The sequence below is a fragment of the Colletes latitarsis genome, chromosome 12 (genome assembly GCF_051014445.1).
Source record: "Colletes latitarsis isolate SP2378_abdomen chromosome 12, iyColLati1, whole genome shotgun sequence".
In the NCBI taxonomy this organism is placed as follows: Eukaryota; Metazoa; Arthropoda; class Insecta; order Hymenoptera; family Colletidae; genus Colletes; species Colletes latitarsis.
In genome coordinates this window covers 12,057,307-12,066,461 of record NC_135145.1, presented here as the reverse complement: position 1 = coordinate 12,066,461, position 9,155 = coordinate 12,057,307, and the positions used below count along the sequence as shown (strand labels likewise).

At 60.9% G+C, this 9,155-nt stretch overlaps 1 pseudogene; it reads right to left on the bottom strand.

Annotated features, from left to right (window-relative positions):
- Positions 1 to 3,074: 3,074 nt before the first annotated feature.
- On the bottom strand, positions 3,075 to 3,255 carry LOC143349226 (U2 spliceosomal RNA; annotated as a pseudogene).
- Positions 3,256 to 9,155: the final 5,900 nt, after the last annotated feature.

The window sequence follows — 9,155 nt, the reverse complement described above, 5'->3', positions numbered from 1 at the left end:
TGGGGATTACGTCACCCATGGCGATGGGACGCCAGTTGCTGAGGTCATCCCTCTCACCTTTCTTGTAAATCAAGATGGTATTTGACTCCTTCCACAGGGAGGGAATCAACTCCACCCGACGGCACGCATTGTATGCCGCCGTCAGGACCTCGGCTCCCGGATCGGCCCCCCTCAGGTCAGCGTAGGTGATTCCATCCGGTCCGGGGGATGATTTTTTCATCCTCCGGAGGCGGTTGAACACCTCGGCCGACCCGAAGGGCCTCTCCAGTGCCTCATTGGTTCCTTCATCCGGCTGGTCGTGGTGGAGCGCCGGGAAGTGTTCCGAACGGTCCCGAGCCGCATATATAGAACTAAAGTGCCCTTGGACAATGTCCTTGGGCACTTGGCAGTGCGGAGATTGCTCGGCTAGCACCTCCTGCACTGCCCGCTTGCGGTTCGTTCGGAACAGATGCTGTATTCGCGTGGCTTCCCGGACGTGTTCCGTCCGTGTGGAAGGAGCCCCGGTCGCTCCGTTGCAACTGGCATCCCCCCGGGGACGCACCCTCAAACTCTCCGCCGCATCCGGCCTTCCTCCTCCCCCCCCCAGTGGCCCTTGCGGCACCCCCCCTTCCACGAGCGGAACGCCTCGAACCAAAGAAATCCGCCACAAGGGCGGCAAGGGCCTCTAAGCCCTCCGCTGTCCCCACCGCCTCCGCAGCCGCGACGATTCGCGCCCTTTCGGACGCTTCCTCGGCGCCGCCGCGTCGGCGGGGGGCAGCCATTGGCGTCCGCTCGCTCCGGGTGGGTCCGCGCCCTCTCCCTGGACGCTCCACGATTGCATCGGGATTCCGCTCCGGCCCATGTCTGAGCCCCCCACACGTCCGCTGCGTCCGCTTACCTCCGGTCACCGTCGGGTCACTCCGTGCGCACGTTCCTGGGTCGACACCACTCCCTCTCCCCCTCGTCGCCGTCTGCCTTCGGTCCGCGGCGGCGTTTCCTCTACTGACCGCAGGGGTTGCACCACTCGGGGCCGCGATCCTTCTACAAACAGAGCCCCGGTTTGACCCGGGGGCATTAGTCGGACTGCCCCGGCTCGCGTCGATTGTAACGTAATTTCGCATCCCTTGCTGGTCGTCCCGGATAAAATTGCCATTCGAGATAAAATTAAAATTGATGGGGCTCGTGGCCCTGTCACAGTACCTTTTCTTACTGCTCTTATCATTAGTCCTGCTGTTAAAATTGATATTGCTACCCTTACTACTATTTGGGCCCTGGTCCGTATTTCGGCCCCGTTCCGCCTCCACGGAGGGACCGACCATTTCTGCGCCGCCGGGGGGCGTTATTCTTCTCTCCGTGGCTCCCTGACCCCCCGGCACGGGGGTCTGCAGCCCAGCCCTCCTCCATCCTCTTCTGGGGGCCGCCACTGTCCAATCTACCCTCGGCGACGACGACGACGAAGCCGCTGTCGCTTCCGCCTCTTCGTCCTCTCCCGACGACGACTCCTCGATGGCCGGGAGTCTCCTCCTTCTCCCTCTTCTTGTCGTCCCCACCCCTGGGGATGTGGGGGCGGTGGTGTTGCCCCCTTTCGTCCCCCTCCCGGGCGGGAGGGACACGGCCCGGGCGCTTCTTCCTCTCCTTGGGGTGGGGCATCCTAGTGCCGCCGGAGATGTCGTCGGCGGCGTCCTTCTCCCGGCCGCGACTGGTACCACCGCCTGGGGGGTGCCGCGGATCCTCCTACTGCGCCGTAATGCACCCGGGGTCTGCTGGGGGGGCTCGGTGGCGGCTCTCCTGGCTCGCGCCCTCGTCCTGGGCGCGAGTGCCGGCGGCGAGGTGGAATTGCCGCCGGCTGTCCCCCTCGGCGATGGAGTTGGGCCCCGGGTGGGCGGTGGTGTCACGACCGGTGCGGGTATTGACCCCCGCACCACCGAGGTCGTCGTTGTGGTCGTCGTAATCGTCGTCGTCGTCGTCGTCGTGGCCGCCGTGGATGTTACGACCACCGGGGCAATCCTACCGGCCGACGACAGATTGCCGGAGTTGGTCTGGGTTAGTTGTCCGGCGGGGGGGGGCGGCTGGGTGGTGGTGGTCCCCCCTACTGTCGTCGGTCCGGCCGGCGAGGGCGTCTTGGGCGTTGTCCTCTTCGTTTCCCTCGCCGTGACTGTCGTCGTTACCCCGGTGGTGGCGGCCGGTGGCCCCCGGGTGACCTCCGCGAAGGTGGTGGTCGGAGTCACCCTTCTGCTGCACCCCCTCGGTGCAGCCGTTGCGGGCTCGGGCTGCGACCCGCTGCGTCTGGCGGCGACGGTAACAAAGTTCTTCAGTGTGGCGGTGGCGGGCTTCTTTCCCGCCACCGTCGCCGCCGTTGTCCTCCGCCCTGTCGTTGTCCTCGCCGTCGTCGTTGTGGGGGCGGAGGACTTTGACTTACCGCGGGAGGTCGACGCCGCCACCGCTGGCACGTTTCTTCTCGCGCATGGCGGCTCGCCTCCTCGCGTGGTCGATCGATCCGTTTCGGCGGATCGCGGGGCCTCGCTTCTCGCGCCCTCGCGGAGGGAGCCCGTCCCCCCCGCGGGTCCGCTGGCCGGGGATGCAGATGCGTCGCCCGGGGCGGCCGATGGTGCACCAGCGGCAGGAGGATTCGGTGCACCATTCGCGTGGCTTGCAGCGTGATGCTGCTTCACCTTCTTCAGTGCATAAGCACTGTTGTCGGTGAAGCCGCAATCACCGCATACAAACCTACGCGTAATACCCGAATGGTGAAGTTTAAGGTGTTTACCTAAATCCTCGTGCCGCTGGTACACCGCCGCTCCCCTTCGCAGCGCCGTAGTCCCTCGATGGCAGTAGGGACAGATAAATTGGTCGGGGAACGGGAACTTAACGATTACCTCGTTTCCTCGGGCGACGCATCCGGATCCTTCGGCCATGCCTAAAACTTAGAAAATAAAACGAAAAACAGAGAGAGAGCAAAGGAAAAGTCAAAGTGTATATAGAGAGTCAGAAATAAAAGTTTTTAAAAGTTGAAAGTTAAAAGTTAAAAGTTAAAAGTTAAAAGTCAGAAGTTTAAAAGATCAATAAATAAAATACTTAAAATCTGATTTTCGTGTAGTTATTGAGCCAATCCTGGCGGCACTGCAATGCCAGGCTGACTCGCGACAGAGGTGGAGCAAGCTCCAACTGCTCCGTCAATTTCCAAAAATCAGATTAATATTCTGACTCCCCGATGGGGAGTGTATCAGATATTAAGCTGATAAGAACAGATAAAAGCAGTTTTATTTCAATAAATGTTTCCCCGGGGCGAAGCCCCGGGGATCAGGTACAGAGTATACATATATATCGGTCATATGACAAAATTAATATAATTTTAAAGGGCGCAGGGACAGTCCCCCTGCGCCCTTATCGTCGTAGCACTTTCACATTAATTATCGCACTGGGCGTCCAACTGATGCGTGTATGTGGTAGTCCGTTATGGCTCCTTCCTTGTCAAGTCATCATGTGGATTTTGACCATAAGTATGTTAACATGAATAACAGGCAACTAAATAAATAAATAAATAAATAAATAAATAAGTAATAAAATAAGTAACAACAAGGAAGAGAAGAGTAGATCATAATACCAGCAAATAGCAAGAACAGAAACAAGAATATAGAAAAGTACAGCAATTTGACGGTGTATAGGGCCGCAAAAAGAAAGAAAAGGAATATAAATGAGCAAAGAAATATAACTGTAGAACAAAATGGCATGCAGTGAACTAGAATGAGGTAGAACGAGATCGAGTTTGGACTAGAATACGAGTGAGATAGAACTAAGTATATGCAGTATAGCACTTAAGAAAAATATATATAATACTGATGGCCAAAAGGAACGCCCACTACTCGTCTTCTCGAGCTCGGGGCAGTCCGCTGGTGCTATTGTTACCGGCCCCTCGACCCCCACGGTCCTCTTGCACGCTAATCCATCTTCTTGGCGCCACCGCGTTCTCGTCAGCTTCGGGCGCCGCGGTCGGAGCGGGGTACTGCCGGATCCCAGAGACGTGTTCCACGTAAATGTCCCTGGACCAGGCTATGGTCTCTGATACCATGAGCCGTCTCATGGTCCTCGCGTAGAACCGTGAGACGCGCAGCGTTTTCAGGAGGGACTCGTTGTCCGGGTGCCAGGCGCCCAGGGCCCCGACGATGAACGCGTCCACGTGGACGGTGTAGCCGCGCCGGCGGAGAGCACACGCTATAGGCGCGTATTTTTGCAGTTTCTCCGCCTTGGCGTCTTCGAAGGCCATGAAGGTGTTTTCAAATGGCACGGCCACATCGACCAGGTGGACGGTCCGTGACGGCTCGTGCGTCACGACTATGTCGGGACGCAAGGCCGCCAGTTCGTCGGGGACACCCGGGACACGTCGGTCAACCCGGAGGTCGCCCGGGAGACGGGTCGCCCTCGCAAGCCTGCGAACCAAGCCGTGGTGCCGGAGCTGGCGAGCCGCCGAGTGAACGCCGCAGTGCCCGAGCACGTGAGGAAGGCTCTCGAGCTTAAACCCGCATCGCCGACATCGTTTATCGCCCTCCCCCCAACGGATTGCTCCATTGAGTGGGAGGACATCAAGGCGCGCGCGATGGATAAAGCGCCAGTCGGCGAAGCGAGTAAATGACCCCCCACGCATGAAGTGATTGCTCACCGCATGGCGGGAGGTCACGCCGAAAACCTTCCCCTGGTCAGGTTTCCGGACCAGTGTCATCCTGTAGTGCTCAGCCACTGCCGCCCTCATCCGGCGGATTATCTCCGCCTTCGCTCCTGGTGACACCACGACCGGTTCGCCCCGCGAGGCGATCTCCACCGAGAGCTCGGCCCGACCATCGTCCCACTTCCACCGAAAACCGAAACGCGCCGCGGACCTGAGCGCGGCGGACCGCACCCGCGACCAGAATGAGGCACATCCGCTGGTTGGCCACGCGAAGTCCCCGGTCAAACGACCCGACAGGTACTCCGCGAGGTCCCCCTCTGTCGGAGGCCGACGCAGCTTGTCCCGCGCCGCTGTATCAAGGGATGCCCTTGCCAGTGATGCAACGACCGGGTCCCGTGCGTTCAGAAGCCTGAACGCATGGGCCACGGTCGTCACATCAGCCAGGTCAGCCAGTGGGAGGAGTCCGCATCCTCCCCACGAAGGGGGGATGTAAACCACCTCCGCACTGGCCCGCTGTGGCAAATTGAGCCATCCCTTGACCACGCGCCTAACAGCCTTGTCTACCTCCGCCAGTGCCGACTTCCTCACGCTGGCGCCCCGTAGCAGGAAATCCACCCGTGGAATTATAACCGATCTTAAGGTTTCCACCTTCTGCCACGGAGCTAGCAGGGAGCGATCCACCGCCCCCAGGTCCCTCAGCACATCCCGGATCGTGGAGTAGGGCGTCTGGTCGATCCGAACCCCGGTGGGAATGCCCAGGTGCTCATAGGCGTCTCCGTCTCCGAGCGCTGGAACGGGTCCCTCGTTGAGGCCAAACTCGGTCCGGGCCACCGCGCCGCTTCCAAGGACGTGCAGCGTCGCGCACTTCCCCGGATTGAACGCGAGGCCCAGACTCCGCGCCGTGGCCTCTGCTGCACCCAGTAGCCCTCTCATGCCCTCGGGGGACGTCGCGATCAATGCGATATCATCCGCGTAAGCTAGGGCTGCTACCTTAAAGCCCGCCATCTCGTACCCGGCCCTCGACTCCGCGGCTTGTCGAACCACGGGTTCGATTGCCAGGTTAAAGAGTATAGGGCTCAAGGGGCAGCCCTGTCTTACTCCCGACTGCATGGGGATCCTATCAGTGAATCCTTCGGCAGTACGGACCCTCGTCGTGCAATCGGTGTATAGACACCGGACGAGGTTGACGATCGCGTGGGGGGCACCGGCACCGGTCAGCGCGTTTAAGATGGCGGCGTGGGGGACCGAACCAAAAGCATTGGAAAGGTCCAGCCACGCAACCACCAACTCCCTCCGCCGTCGCTTCGCGTCGATAAGGGCCTCCCGCAGCACGAAGTTGTGCTCAAGGCACCCCTCGTACGGCAGAAAGCCCTTTTGTGCCGGGGAGAGCCGTCGATTTTGGACGGCCCAGCGGGTAAGGCGGTCGGCCATCACGGCCGCGAAGAGCTTGGGGATTACGTCACCCATGGCGATGGGACGCCAGTTGCTGAGGTCATCCCTCTCACCTTTCTTGTAAACCAAGATGGTATTTGACTCCTTCCACAGGGAGGGAATCAACTCCACCCGACGGCACGCATTGTATGCCGCCGTCAGGACCTCGGCTCCCGGATCGGCCCCCCTCAGGTCGGCGTAGGTGATTCCATCCGGTCCGGGGGATGATTTTTTCATCCTCCGGAGGCGGTTGAACACCTCGGCCGACCCGAAGGGCCTCTCCAGTGCCTCATTGGTTCCTTCCTCCGGCTGGTCGTGGTGGAGCGCCGGGAAGTGTTCCGAACGGTCCCGAGCCGCATATATAGAACTAAAGTGCCCTTGGACAATGTCCTTGGGCACTTGGCAGTGCGGAGATTGCTCGGCTAGCACCTCCTGCACTGCCCGCTTGCGGTTCGTTCGGAACAGACGCTGTATTCGCGTGGCTTCCCGGACGTGTTCCGTCCGTGTGAAAGGAGCCCCGGTCGCTCCGTTGCAACTGGCATCCCCTCGGGGACGCACCCCCAAACTCTCCGCCGCATCCGGCCTTCCTCCTCCCCCCCCAGTGGCCCTTGCGGCACCCCCCCTTCCACGAGCAGAACGCCTCGAACCAAAGAAGTCCGCCACAAGGGCGGCAAGGGCCTCTAAGCCCTCCGCTGTCTCCACCGCCTCTGCAGCCGCGACGATTCGCGCCCTTTCGGACGCTTCCTCGGCGCCGCCGCGTCGGCGGGGGGCAGCCATTGGCGTCCGCTCGCTCCGGGTGGATCCGCGCCCTCTCCCTGGACGCTCCACGATTGCATCAGGATTCCGCTCCGGCCCATGTCTGAGCCCCCCACACGTCCGCTGCGTCCGCTTACCTCCGGTCACCGTCGGGTCACTCCGTGCGCACGTTCCTGGGTCGACACCACTCCCTCTCCCCCTCGTCGCCGTCTGCCTCCGGTCCACGGCGGCGTTTCCTCTACTGACCGCAGGGGTTGCACCACTCGGGGCCGCGGTCCTTCTACAAACAGAGCCCCGGTTTGACCCGGGGGCATTAGTCGGACTGCCCCGGCTCGCGTCGGTTATATTACGATTTAACATCCCTTGCTGGTCGTCCGAAATAAAATTGCTATTAAAATTTATAGGGCTCGTGGCCCTGTCACAGTACCTTTTTATACTGCTAAAATCTTTAGTCTTGTTGTTAAAATCAGTCTTATAATTGTTACCCTTATTACTAGTTGGGCCCTGGTCCGTATTTCGGCCCCGTTCCGCCTCCACGGAGGGACCGACCATTCCCGCGCTGCCGGGGGGCATTACTCCTTCCTCTGTTGCATCCTGCTCCCCCGGCACGGGGGTCTGCAGCCCAGCCCTCTTCCTTCCTCTTCTGGGGGCCGCCACTATCCAATCTTCATTCGGTGGCGACGACGACGGGGCCGCTGTCGTTGCCTCCTCTCCTGACGACGACTCCTCGATGGCCGGGAGTCTCTTCCTCCTCCCTCTTCTTGTCGTCCCCACCCCTGGGGATGTGGGGGCGGTGGTATTGCCCCCTTTCGTCCCCCTCCCGGGCGGGAGGGACACGGCCCGGGCGCTTCTTCCTCTCCTTGGGGTGGGGCATCCTAGCGCCGCCGGAGATGTCGTCGGCGGTGTCCTTCTCCCGGCCGCGACTGGTACCACCGCCTGGGGAGTGCCGCGAATCCTCCTGCCTCGTCGTGGTGTACCCGGGGTCTGCTGGGGGGGCTCGGTGGCGGCTCTCCTGGCTCGCGCCCTCGTCCTGGGCGCGAGTGCCGGCGGCGAGGTGGAATTGCCGCCGGCTGTCCCCCTCGGCGATGGAGTTGGACCCCGGGTAGGCGGTGGTGTCACGACCGGTGCGGGTATTGACCCCCGCACCACCGAGGTCGTCGTCGTGGTCGTCGTGATCGTCGTCGTCGTCGTCGTCGTGGCCGCCGTGGATGTTACGACCACCGGGGCAATCCTACCGGCCGACGACAGATTGCCGGAGTTGGTCTGGGTTAGTTGTCCGGCGGGGGGGGGCGGCTGGGTGGTGGTGGTCCCCCCCACTGTCGTCGGTCCGGCCGGCGAGGGCGTCTTGGGCGTTGTCCTCTTCGTTTCCCTCGCCGTGGCTGTCGTCGTTACCCCGGTGGTGGCGGCCGGTGGCCCCCGGGTGACCTCCGCGAAGGTGGTGGTCGGAGTCACCCTTCTGCTGCACCCCCTCGGTGCAGCCGTTGCGGGCTCGGGCTGCGACCCGCTGCGTCTGGCGGCGACGGTCACAAAGTTCTTCAGTGTGGCGGTGGCGGGCTTCTTTCCCGCCACCGTCGCCGCCGTTGTCCTCCGCCCTGTCGTTGTCCTCGCCGTCGTCGTTGTGGGGGCGGAGGACTTTGACTTACCGCGGGAGGTCGACGCCGCCACCGCTGGCACGTTTCTTCTCGCGCATGGCGGCTCGCCTCCTCGCGTGGTCGATCGATCCGTTTCGGCGGATCGCGGGGCCTCGCTTCTCGCGCCCTCGCGGAGGGAGCCCGTCCCCCCCGCGGGTCCGCTGGCCGGGGATGCAGACGCGTCACCCGGGGCGGCCGATGGTGCACCAGCGGCAGGAGGATTCGGTGCACCATTCGCGTGGCTTGCAGCGTGATGCTGCTTCACCTTCTTCAGTGCATAAGCACTGTTGTCGGTGAAGCCGCAATCACCGCATACAAACCTACGCGTAATACCCGAATGGTGAAGTTTAAGGTGTTTACCTAAATCCTCGTGCCGCTGGTACACCGCCGCTCCCCTTCGCAGCGCCGTAGTCCCTCGATGGCAGTAGGGACAGATAAATTGGTCGGGGAACGGGAACTTAACGATTACCTCGTTTCCTCGGGCGACGCATCCGGATCCTTCGGCCATGCCTAAAACTTAGAAAACAGAAACGAAAAGCAAGCAGAGAGAGCAAAGGAGAAGTCAAAGTGTATATAGAAAGTCAGAAATAAAAGTTTTTTAAAAGTTAAAAGTTAAAAGTTAAAAGTTAAAAGTCAAAAGTCAAAAGTTAAAAGATCAATAAATAAATAAAATACTTAAAATCTGATTTTCGTGT